The following is a 12725-nucleotide window of genomic DNA, read 5'->3' as shown; positions in this document are numbered from 1 at the left end:
GAACGCCTCGAGCTAACCGTTCTAAAAAATTCATCATCCATTCGAACGGCTCGAGCTATCCGTTCGAGAAAATTCATCAGCCGTTTGAACGGCTAGAGCTATCCGTTCGAGAAAATTCATCAGCCGTTTGAACGGCTAGAGCTATCCGTTCGAGAAAATTCATCAGCCGTTTGAACGGCTAGAGCTATCCGTTCGAGAAAATTCATCAGCCGTTGGAACGGCTCGAGCTATCCGTTCAAGAAAGAAACAGTAAGTTATTTTGGCAGCCGTTCCAAGAAGACAAGACGAGACGACTTCAAAACAATAAATTCACCATTCTTTGTTAAATGACGCATGCCGCCATGTTTACATTACACAAACAGTCGTCACGCTTCTGTTCTTTGTTTACCTCCGCTTAAATGATACTCACTTCACTTTTTACGGAAAAACGTTTGATTCACAAGCTCCTATTAAATTGAAAACCTTACGGTCCTTACGTGTTCGTGGCGGCTTAAGAAGCCACGCACTTCTGCCTTGCGAGAGAGATTTATAATTTCAAGATAAACATTGCTCACAAGATAAATGTGACACTTTATTCGCTTTGGGCTCTTCGTTTCACCATGCGCTTCGTTTAGCTTGTGTTTTCACAGGCGGCACAGACGCGCTGAACCATATATTCCTTGATTTCACGTGTAGTGCTCGCTGGCTTCCAAAACCCATCGCAACTGCACGAGAGCTGCTCATTTATCAGCACATACTTGACCTTTTCGCTCCGCCAGGCACCGTGTTATCAAGCTTAACGACCGTGTCCCCTCCCAACAAATAGGGAACTTTAGCATCGTGAGAGCAAAACTTTAACGAGAGGTCACCATAACTAGAGGTCACTTGTCACGCCACGAGCCTATGAGTTGTGTTTGGCTTGTCAACACATTACTTCACTTGATACCACCAAACGTTGGAAATAACTCTGATAACGGCTCCCACGCGGCCATGATCGGAATCGAACTAGCTGAGAAACGCAGTAAAATAGACAATGATACCAAGGCAAAACAATATAAATTTTGAACTATTACATAAATATTTTGACTCCTTTGCAGTAAATTTAGTTTTTCACTTCACATACACATTCGGCACTGTTGTTTATAAATTAATTCCACAAACAGTACGTCCGGGCCGCCGCCGTCTGAGATTTTGTCCTCTGAGATTATGGAAATTTGTTTCACTTGAATAGAACTTGACACTATTGAATTGCATGCTTTTTGACTGCAAGTTGCTCGGTTGTACCTTATCTTAATAGGTCGAATTCAATAATAAAAATATTTTATTATAAACGGTCAAGTTTCGACTCGTTTCAAGTGATCTTTTCACAGATTGTGTCAATACGGGTTGTAGAATTGAAGTTATGACTTGTTCTTGCCGTGTCAAAATTATGCAAATCAACGCAGCCGACAAGGCACGCGCTCGTTTGTTTATTCTTTATTTTGTTCACACTGAGATATCAAAGAGGAAAGATAAAACAAGGAGAAGCGTTGCCTACTCAGCGGAAACATTTTGGCAGCGAAATGTATTAAAATCATTGCTTTAAATCATTGTCGAAATGTTTGCGTGACATTATGTTTAATTAAGGAAATGAGCGCGGCAGAGGCTTGATCAGGGATGTTATTCTCAGTAGGGAAATTCCCTTCACTCTAAAAAGACTGATTTTCAATGCAGTACTAGTTTATTTGAGGTTGCGAGGTTTATTTCTCATCATAAGTGAACCATTAAATTAATTATTTGGTACGAAAGTCGTTCGATTGATAATAATGTAAACACAGGGCCCCGCAGAAGCGGTGTGTCCTTTTGTATGTTATTATGTCATCCTTTCGACCTTATCCCGTTCGGAAATTTTGATTTGCCATTCATCCTTTCGACCTTATCCGTTCGGAAATTTTTGATTTGCCGTTTATCCGTTCGACCTCATCTGTTCGAATAATTTTTGTTAGCCGTTTATCCGTTCAACCTCATCCGTTCGAAAATTTCAATTAGCCGTTTATCCGTTCGACCTCATCCGTTCGAAAAATTCAAGAAGCCGTTCATCCGTTCAACCTCATCCGTTCGAAAATCTTAATTAGCCGCTCATCCATTTACGGTACCCGTTTCGAACAGCTTGCCTAACCGTTCGTCGCCCGTTCGCTTGCCGTTCCGTTCAGCGTTTGAACGGCTAGCGTTCGGAACATTATCGCGTGAGAGGTCACATGTACAGTCGACGAAGAAGAAGACTGTCAAGCCAACGCGCTCCCGTACAAAGACTCGCATTATGAACAAGCTCAAGTTTAGAATTCATTGCTTTTAGAGCAATCATGACTGAGTCACATCGCAATTCTCCATAGTTGATGTAGCTAAATTCAGTTTAAGCTACAATCCACTTCTTCGATATTCGGATCTGTAAATCACTTATCCATGAGAATTAATCATCCTGCTAAAAACGCTAACAAGCTGGGCCCAGCGTGACCAAACATTGACCTCTCAGCATGAAATACAGTGAAACCTTTATTAAGCGGACACCTCTATTGAGAGGACGCTGACACCTAAAAAGTACCTGAAATGGTCATTTCTATTGTTGCCAACCTGTATTAAACAGACACTTGTGATTAAATTCCACCACCCAACGTGCCAGACACCGGAAATGCAAAAGATTGCCTCGAATTGCCACCCACAAATTTTTCGATTTTTACTTTAAAAAATGTGACTTGATTATATAGTTTCACAGTACAGTACCGGGGTATTGTTTTCTATTTCGTTTTGTTTGTATAGAGCTTGTTTTGCTCACCTGATTTCTTCAAATTTGAGTTGCAATCTATGTTTATGGTACTATGATCAATTGGTCCACTTTGATAAAGAAATTGATGCAAACGTTTATATATATCATCATAGTCTCTCAGGGAGTATTCTGAATGTTTCCACTGTTCATTTGAATGGCATTTGACACCTCATATGACATCTATCCAAACCTGTATTAGACAGACACCCTGTATTAAGTGGAGAGTACAGCATTCCCCGAGGGTGTCCACTTAATACAGGTTTCACTGTAAGCAGCAAAAAATTCACATTTGCTCAGTCAAAACGTTTTCCTCCAAAGCATAATCCACCCGTCAGAGGAAACAATTTATAAGAACAAGCAACATTTTGGCGTGAGGTAAAAGTCGTGTGTTTACAATATAAGCACGATTGAATAATACTCATCAATCAAGTATTGTTTGTTGTTGTTGTTGTTTTTAATCTTATTTTTGCTCTTATTTTTTCTGTTTTTGTTCATTTCTTACTATTTTAAAAAGACTGTCCATATGGACCCGGTCCATGACAGGGGGTCCATGGACCGGTCCATGAAAGTAGTCCATGGACCCAGTCCAAGGTGGGAGTCCATGGACCCCTGGTCCATGTTTTGTCCTCACCCAAATATATATGGCAAGCTTAATTAGGAAGACCTCAGATAACAACGTAGATCTCCAGAGGTTGGCGTCTCTGTAACAATGACCTCAACCAGGTTGACGTCCAGCAATTTAAGTGACAACAAGGGATTAGGTGGAGTGCTCAGCCTTGTGGACTCATAAAACCTGGTCGTGGTCATTCTGTGTAAAGATTTTCACTTAATTAATTAAGCTTACTTGATTTATCCGATCCGACCTTCCAAAAGGTTGATATCACTAAAAACCAAAGAAATCTCTATCTGCTGGATAGCTTACTGGTTTCCCTAATACTTATCTACTGGATAGTGATTTATCCAGTGGATAGCACTTTCCAGGGTTTTTGGAGTATCCAGTAGCTTTTGAATAACTGCCAACTGTGCCCAGCAGTGAGTGGGTTGGTGGGTTGGTAGGTGTGGCTCTTTAGATGCAAAAAAGAGACAGTACTTAGGGGTCAGACTTCCGATTACAGTTCTTTCTCTTTTAGTTGATGTCCTATTGATTGTTAGTTTTATGTGAAATTCACTCAGATGCAAGAATCTTTAAATATTATAGCATGCATTTGAATATTTTGTAATGTAGTTGTTGTTATTAATAGTATTGTAATTTTCACGCCCTGTGTTGAATTTCATTTGCACGTGCTGCTAGACTCATTATATATGCAGTTTCGTTTGTACCTTCGGGGCACTTGATAGAGATTAAAATGTCTGTTCAGTAACCCCTTGAACGTGTGGTTCGCTGTGTTATTACATGGTGGCAGCGGTGGCCGCTTCTGCTTCGTTTCTAACCGTCTACGTTATACAGCATGCCCGGTGGTGATACCTCCAATGGACAGTCTGGTGCGGTAGCGCTGCCATCGTCGACTTTTCATCAGATTACTCCACCGAAGTACCTTGACTTGAAACATAGTGGAGAAATTGCCGAAAACTGGAAGCTTTGGAAGGAGAAATATAACAATTAGTTTGTCATTTCTCGTTTGGATCGGGAAACCCCGGAGTTACAGCTGGCGATGTTCAAACATACGATCGGAGGTGATGCATTGAAAGTCATCAAAACATTCAACTACGCCGAGGGGGAGAACTCGAGTGATTGGCACGTTGTATCGGTGCAACAACGGAGGCGGTTGATAGTTTTGTTGCCGAGTTGAGGAATCTGGCCAAAACATGTAATTTTTGCGATTGTTTGCAGGATAGTTTAATCCGTGATCGTATTGTGCGTGGAATTAAAAACGAGCAGACGACCAAGAAGTTGCTGAGAATGAGAGATCTTACTCTGAATCATTGCATCGACGTGTGTCGCAGCGAGGAAGTTGCTGAGTTGCAAATGAAGTCGTTATCTGGGCCGGTGGATAACATTAATCAAGTAAAGTCAAGTTCTAAAAAGCCTTGAGCTCCAACGCCGGTGGACGGGTGGTTGGCAAAGAAAATTTCCTGCAAATTTTGTGGCTATGACCATCACCCTGATAGGAAGATGTGCCCCGCATGGGGAAAGAAGTGCAAGCGATGCAAGGAAAAGAATCATTTTGCCAAGAAGTGTAAGAAAGTTCCTGTCCATAATATTGAGAGCGAAGAGGAGTTAGAGGAGATCAGCATTGTAAGAGTACAGGCTTTGAGAGGGAGAGCTGTGTATGCGAGAATGCTGGTTAGGCAGCAACCAGTGCAATTTCAAGTTGATTGTGGTGCAAGTGCAAATATTTTACCTCTGAAGTATACTGAGGGCAAGGAACTCGACTCGTGTTCGCAAACGCTTGTCATGTGGAATGGAACTAAAGTGACGCCTGTCGGTTCCTGTGCGTTGCTTGTTGTGAATCCGAAAACTAATGAGAAGTACAAGGTCTGGTTTCTAGTCGTGAAAGAGGATTTGACCCCTCTGCTTGGCTTAAATGCAATGCAGAAAATGAAGCTGTTAACTGTACACAAGGAAAACTTCATTAATGTCATGGAGAATGCAAATGATGATCTCACAGCCAATTACGTGGATGTCTTTAACAAAGGTCTCGGAACACTTCCAGGAAAAGTTCGCCTGCAAGTTGACCCAGATTGCAAGCCTGTTATCCTTCCAGCAAGAAAAGTCCCTGTGTCTGTTCGGGAGAAGTTCAAAGAAGAGCTCCAAAGGTTGGAACGTCTTAAAATAATCACTCCTGTTGATGAACCGACAGAGTGGGTTAGTCAGATTGTTGTAGCTGTAAAGAAGTCCGGCGAACTGCGTGTTTGTATTGACCCACGACCACCTAATACTGTCTTGAAGAGGGAACATTACCAAATTCCCGTCATTGATGATTTGTTGCCCGACTTGACAGATGCACATGTGTTTACAAAGGTTGATTTAGCCTCTGCTTTTTGGCATCCGGAGTTAGATCGCGAGTCTAGTATGCTCACGACATTTGCTACGCCATATGGGCGATATCGTTGGCTCCGTTTGCCGTTTCGTCTCAGTGTTTCGAGTGAAATTTTTCAGAAACGTCTCCATCAAGAGTTACAAGGTCTCCCGGGTGTAAAGTGTATTGCAGATGATATTCTCATCCATGGCATGTGCAAGGCTGATCATGAGAGCAATCTAGATGGATTCATGCGCCAATGTCAGCAGAAAGGTATCAAGCTCAATGCCGAGAAGTTAGAGTACAAGTGTAAAGAGGTTCCATATCATGGGCACCTGCTAACCACAGAGGGTCTAAAGCCAGATCCAGAGAAAGTGAGAGCAAAGGTTGAGATGCCACGCCCAAAGGGCCGAGGTGATATTTTACGCCTGAATGAAATGGTCAATTATCTTAGCCGTTTCCTACCTCACTTATCTGATGTGATGAAGCCTCTGCGAGATCTTACCCATAAAGATGCAGCATGGTGTTGGGATGATTTGCTAGAGAAGGCTTGGAATGATGTCAAGACATTGATTGCATCAGCACCCGTTCTAGCCTACTACAAGCCCACTGAAGTGCTTGAGATCCAGTGTGATAGCAGCCAGAGTGGTTTAGGTGCAGCTTTAATGCAGAATGGTCACCCAATCGCGTACGCTAGTAGAGCCTTAACAGAGACGGAATCTCGCTATGCGCAGATTGAAAAGGAGATGTTGGCAATCATGTTTTCAGTAGAGAAGTTTAATGACTTTACCTTCGGTAGAAGAACTGTCGTCCATACTGATCATAAGCCACTTGAGTCAATTTTCATGAAACCACTTCATCGCGCTCCTAAGAGGTTGCAAGGAATGTTGATCCGTTTGCAAAAGTACGATTTGGTAGTACAGTACAAGAGGGGAAGCAGAATGTTCTTAGCGGACACTCTGTCTAGAGCTTATCTTCCCTCGGGTGCGCAGATTGAGTCAGAGTTTGAGACAATCAACATGATGAATTACTTGCCAATATCTGAAGACAGGCTACTGCAAATTCAGCGGGAGACAGAGCAGGATGAATCACTTCAAGTTCTGAAGGCAGTGATTCAGCATGGCTGGCCTGAAAATAAGAGTACCCTGTTGCTTCTAGCCTCTCCTTACTTCGATATGAGAGATGAGCTGTCCATTCAGGATATGGTCTGATTTTTAAGGGAGAAAGGATAGACAGGTACCCAAGGCTGCCAGGAGTGGTCTCCTAAAAAGTATTCACAATTCGCACCTTGGAGTTAATGGTTGCCTTAACAGAGCGTGTGAGTGTCTTTATTGGCCTGGGATGACAGGAGATATCAAGAACTATGAGTCAACATGTGAAGCCTGCAGAGAGTACGAACAGGGTCAAAGGAAAGAAACACTCACCAGCCACGAAGTACCTAGTCAGCCGTGGCAGTTCGCTGCAGCAGACCTATCTGAGTTAAATGGAAAAACCTTGTGACTGTGGACTATTTTAGCAATTTCTTAGAGCTCGACCATCTGAGAAGTACATCCTCTGTCTACGTCATCAAGAAGCTTAAAGGTCATTTCGCGAGACATGGCATTCCCGAGCAACTCGTTACTGATAACGGGCCACAGTTCGTCTCGCGCGATTTCCTGAAATTCTCTAAAGAGTGGGATTTTGAGCACAGAACCAGCAGTACTAGTCCTTATCATAGTCAGGCGAATGGAAAGGCTGAGAGTGCCGTTAAGCAAGCGAAGAAAATTCTGTTGAAGTGCAGCAAGGCTGGTTCAGACGTTTTTCTCGCTTTACTGGACCACAAAAACACACCCCCTGCGAGTATGCAAATCAGCCCAGCACAGCGGCTATTAAGCAGAAGGACAAGAAGTCTCCTCCCGATGACTGCTGCATTATTAAAGCCATCTGTTTCAGACGAGGACGTGACACATACAAAGCTTCATCGCCGCCAACAGCAACAAACCAAGTACTACAACAGAGGTGCACGAGACCTCCAGCCCTTAGAGCCCGGAGATACCGTGCAAGTTCAGCCCTGGCGTGCGGGAAGAAAAGAGTGGCAAAAGGGTGTCGTTAAGAGTCGCATTGACAAAAGATCTTACGAGGCTGAGCTGCCTCAAGGACTCCTTCGACGAAATCATGTTGAGCTACGCAAGTCATCCACAGAGACTCGCGAAGATACACGCGAACAGGCACCTCCAGATACATGCGTGGAAACATTCGACCAGCCGCGCGATCCGTTGTCTTCGGTGCCGGACGCACCTAAGTCGCCCAATCCTTTACAGGCGCCGAGAAGGTCCACGCACCTCCGTCAGCCGCCCAAGCGTCTACAGGACTTTGTGCTTACTTTAGCCTAAGAACTCTTTCCAAAGAACTGAATTTCATTAATATGCGCTTAGTCGTTTGTTTTTTCTCTGAATTTAAGATGACTTGAATCTGATACCAGCCAGATAGCAGCAATTTATTATAAAAGTAATTGTACAAGTGATCAGAAAATGTTTTTAAAGGCCCCTGGGGATGTCTTTAATACTTTGCTGTCAAGCTCAGCTTAACAATTTTAGATGTATCCTTAAATCTTATGAGGCTCCCTTATTATGGAGTTAGAAGTCTACAACCTTTCTGAGATTAGGAATGATAAGATTGCAGTTGGAACTATTCAGAACTGGAACAATCTTACCAGGCAGAGTGATTTTCGTATGACTGAAAAATGGTTTTGATAAGTGTTTGTTATTTGCCTTATCCGCCAAAGAAAACCCTTCTATGGAGAAGGAATTGTTTGATTGGCCAATTGTGTTGCAATATGACGTCAAAGTGAAGTATTGATTGATTTAAAGAAAGTTCTTTGGGCATGAAGTTTTTTCACATTTGTTTGTTTGTTTTCATTTCAATTTTAAACAAAAATGGCTCTTACCCTAACATTGTTGCGGGCGGCTAGTGGGCAAGCCTGCCTCTAAAATTAATATAATAATTGAAGCCTAATTAATAATCCGTAAATGCAAAACGTATCTTAATCAGCACTGCTATAGCTAAAGCTTGTTGCCTTTGAGTGCTTTTTCTATTCTGGTTATCAGTGTTCTCCTTATCAGGTGGTAACGGGTAAAAATTTACCCCTTCTTACAACACTTCTTACCGCCTGCAACTGCTTTAAGTGTTACTAAACATATATAAGTTGTCTAAAAAAACATGCAAGTTGTGATCCAAGCCAATCCTCACAAGAAAAGGAAGTAAATGCAGAAAAACAAAAGTATACGCAGCTGTTCTCTCTGATTACATATTTAAATGCTAACTGGTACTTTCAAAGCACTGCAGGCTAACAATTTTTTCACGGGTTTCTGTCCCAATTCTAGAATTTCTCAACAGCAGGAAAAGTTCGCGTCTCCCGCGACTTGTGTTAAAACTAAATTAACCCTTAGCTAGCAGTAAATGCAGGCTTCATTCGTAAAATTCTTTGTTTTGAGGTGTTAAAAGTACTTTTCAGTCAATTGGTTGACAGGATGTTTAAAAATGAAAGCCTTCATGAATGAAAAGTCTCTCCCCCTCTGCCAGGAGAGTGCGCTACTGGCGCATATTTTTGGCCTTACTGGTCAAGAATGGTTTTTTACTTGCTGAGCTAAAATTTAGGGAGAACACTGGGCTATGAGCCAGTCCTTTTATAAGCCCTCCTAAGATTTAAAACCCCTGGCTTATAAGCGCAGTTTATGTTACATGTGTCGACATAAGACTAGTGCTGTCAACTCTCCCGGATAATCCTGGAGACCCCCGATTTTGAACCGTTTCTTCCGGTCTCCAGATTAGAGTCTGAAATCTCCCAGATACATGTAATTGCCGAAGTTTGCTATTTCTTGTAGATTCGCCTCTCTGTCAATGAAATTTAAAATATTTTGCATTGTTTGAGCTATTTAACTTTTAACATCGAACGTTTCCTCAGAAACCTTAGTATGCCATTGTAATATAAGCAGTATTATGTGATTGGTGGGAAGTAAACCAATCAGGTACAAATGTTACAATTCCAACAACATCTTTTTCGCATGTTTTTTTGCACAAATGACGTCAAGTTTCGTGCATTATGACATCATCTATCATTCCTTCCCTGTCAATTCTCAATATTTGAAGATTTTGGGGGTTGACAGCCCTGTAAGACTGAGTCTACTATATTTTGCTTTTCATATCTTAATAGTACAGAAAATATTGCAGTAACTTTTGTTTACATTGTTTGTGGAACACCTTGAGGTCTGAAACTGAACAAAATGTAGGTCCTAGTTCAAACCTTGCTGTCATATCTTTTCCTTAGACAAGAAACTTAGCTTCACTTTATATCTCTTCACCCAAGTGTATAAACACATATGTAGGTACCAGCAACTTGGTGTGATGGACTAACATCCTATTCAGAACGGGGGCGGGGGGCGAGGGGGGAGAGGTAAAATATTCCCAGCTGCTTAGTTTTGCCATGGAAAATGGAATAAGCTCTGGGCTGATGAGCCATTTGGTTTGTTTGTTTCATACTGCAGCCCCAACTGCTCTTCATACTCATGGAATTGCTAAAGGAAAGACTGTCACATCACATCCTTCTGTGAAAGATAAACTGGATGGTATGTTTTCACATGACATACATTTTTCATTCTAAATTGAAAAATAAACAAATATTTGTGTAGCCTGCATATTTTTTGTGAAAAGTTAAAACTATACCATGAGTTGCTAAATACCATTTTAAGGAAGTTAATTTTTAGACAATTAGGTTGAGTATTTTTTGCCAAGTCTTCATTGAAATTATTGTTTGACTCACCAGGCAGCACTGTATGTCCTGTAAACACAAAATGGCCCTAAAATGTTTTTTTAGTTGACCTTATTATTTACTTTGTATGAGACTTATGTTTGGTTAGTTTAATTCTATTTTTAATTATTAAAAATAGAAGTCAAACCTCCCAAGCATTTTTTATTACTAAAAATGGAAGTTAAACCAACCAAACATGAGTTTCATACATAAGGTCAACTAAAGTTGAAATCCTGCAATATTATGAAATCTCTGTGTGATGTCTGACAGTTCTTTTTCCTACCCTTTAAAGAAATTGATGATGTTCTTAATCTGGAAACGTAAGGATAGGATAAACGTTGTCATACTAAACTCTGTATATTTTAAATGTATATGGTAACTTTTCTGTGTTCCTCATGCAAATGAAGAACTGCTATTCCAAGTTTTTTTGGTGGTGTAGAATTTGATTGTTTTTGTCTTTAAGGTTACACGTACTCTGAAGACCGAGTTGTTCGTGATGGAAACCTGGTAACTAGCAGAGGACCTGGTACTGCTTTTGAGTTTGGTATTGAACTTGTACGTGCTGTACGAGGTGATGATGGTGAAGCTGAGAAGCTCGCTGGCCCAATGCTGATTAAATAGTTGCTTTCAGTCAAATCAGCTCAGATTTGGTTTAATAGATAAACCATGGTGCAACTACCTTGATGATCAATCTGACAATCAATCTTTCTTTTGTGTGAGACTTGTAGGAAACAATATTTATCTCAAGATGTTAAGGAACATAAAAATATTTTCATAGATGTTTAGTTCAATAAATATAATAGAGATACCTTAAATATTTCTTTTAAATTTGCCAGTCAATTTTGCGTCAGGGGGCTAGAGCAAGCACAATGGCGATGGATTTAGAGGGCAACAAGAAGCACCCTCTTTACATTGTATATTAACATGTTAACAGTAAGCCTGGACATGTTATAAGCAGGGAAGTAGCATGAAATTTTAAAAGTGTACTCATGGGATGAAAAGTTAGACTGCAAAGGGCACTCCAAACTTACCAAGCTAGGGTGGTCTAGGGGCATGCCCTCCCCCCCGCCCCAGGAAATTTTTCAAATTTGGGGGCTTAGAAATGCTATTACCTTCTTCTTTCTGCGGGACATTTTCAGTTCACAAATACAAAGGAAAATGCAGTCATTGTTTAGTTATTGGTTCAAAAAGTACATTGCTTATGGAAAAAAGGATAAAACAGTTAAAAAAATACCAACAAAATTTTGCAAGAACAGCTTGAATGCTGACATGTTCCTCCAGGTGCTCGAGAAACAGGGAAAAATCCCTCTTGGCCAATGCATGAAAAACATGGTAACAGTTGATTGACGTCCACCAACCTGCAGGTTTGAACCGAAGAAAAAACCCTTTGAAGGCGTGTGTTAGTGGTAAATGCTATCAGGAAAAATTTTTTTCTAGATTTCAGCCATACGCACAGTCGTATGTGTGTATATTGATGTTTTCTACGCTCCTGATAAGTAATAAAAATTTTAAATTATTTTTACTATCAGAGCTCTTATTAATTTTGTTTATAAATTTTATTGGTTTTTTGATGCGGTAGTTGCTGTCATTTTTTGTGGCTGCTTTAGCTGCCTATTATGTTTTCTCTCTTATGGTGATAAATTTGAGAATTGATGTTTTCTAGGCATCTTCACAGGTTGAAGCTGTTTTGAAGAATGTAAAGAAGGAACCAGTGACAGTTGAACAGACTTTAAAACTAAATGTAAAGAGAAGACGTTATTAAAACACTATGAAACATAACATTGTGGCCTTTCTGACAACATTAATTGAAATAGCTGTATCCTTGATATAGGATTGCTATATGGTGATGGGCACCAAAACCTAGCCCCTTGAGTAGAATACACCCTATTCCTTGTCCCTTCCAAGTCACCATGGTCTACATATTTAGAAGCCTTGATTTTGCTCCGGTTTAAGACCCCAGTATCCTCAGACTTGAATGTTGCAATCATGACAAATGACACCAGTCTTCATTAATAACGCTGCTACTCTGGAAGTGTCCCAAAGTGATACTTACTTACAACAGATGTTTACAAGGCTATTTTCATTTTCAATAAAATGGGGATCTTTGCTCATATCATAAAGGAAGAAATAGCATATTATGTAGTGAGTCTAAGTGATTGAACTTTTTCCTTGACTTTTAAGGACATTTAAATAATCA

Source organism: Porites lutea, chromosome 1 (assembly GCF_958299795.1).
Source record: "Porites lutea chromosome 1, jaPorLute2.1, whole genome shotgun sequence".
NCBI lineage: Eukaryota > Metazoa > Cnidaria > Anthozoa > Scleractinia > Poritidae > Porites > Porites lutea.
Note: the sequence above shows the minus strand (reverse complement) of the source record.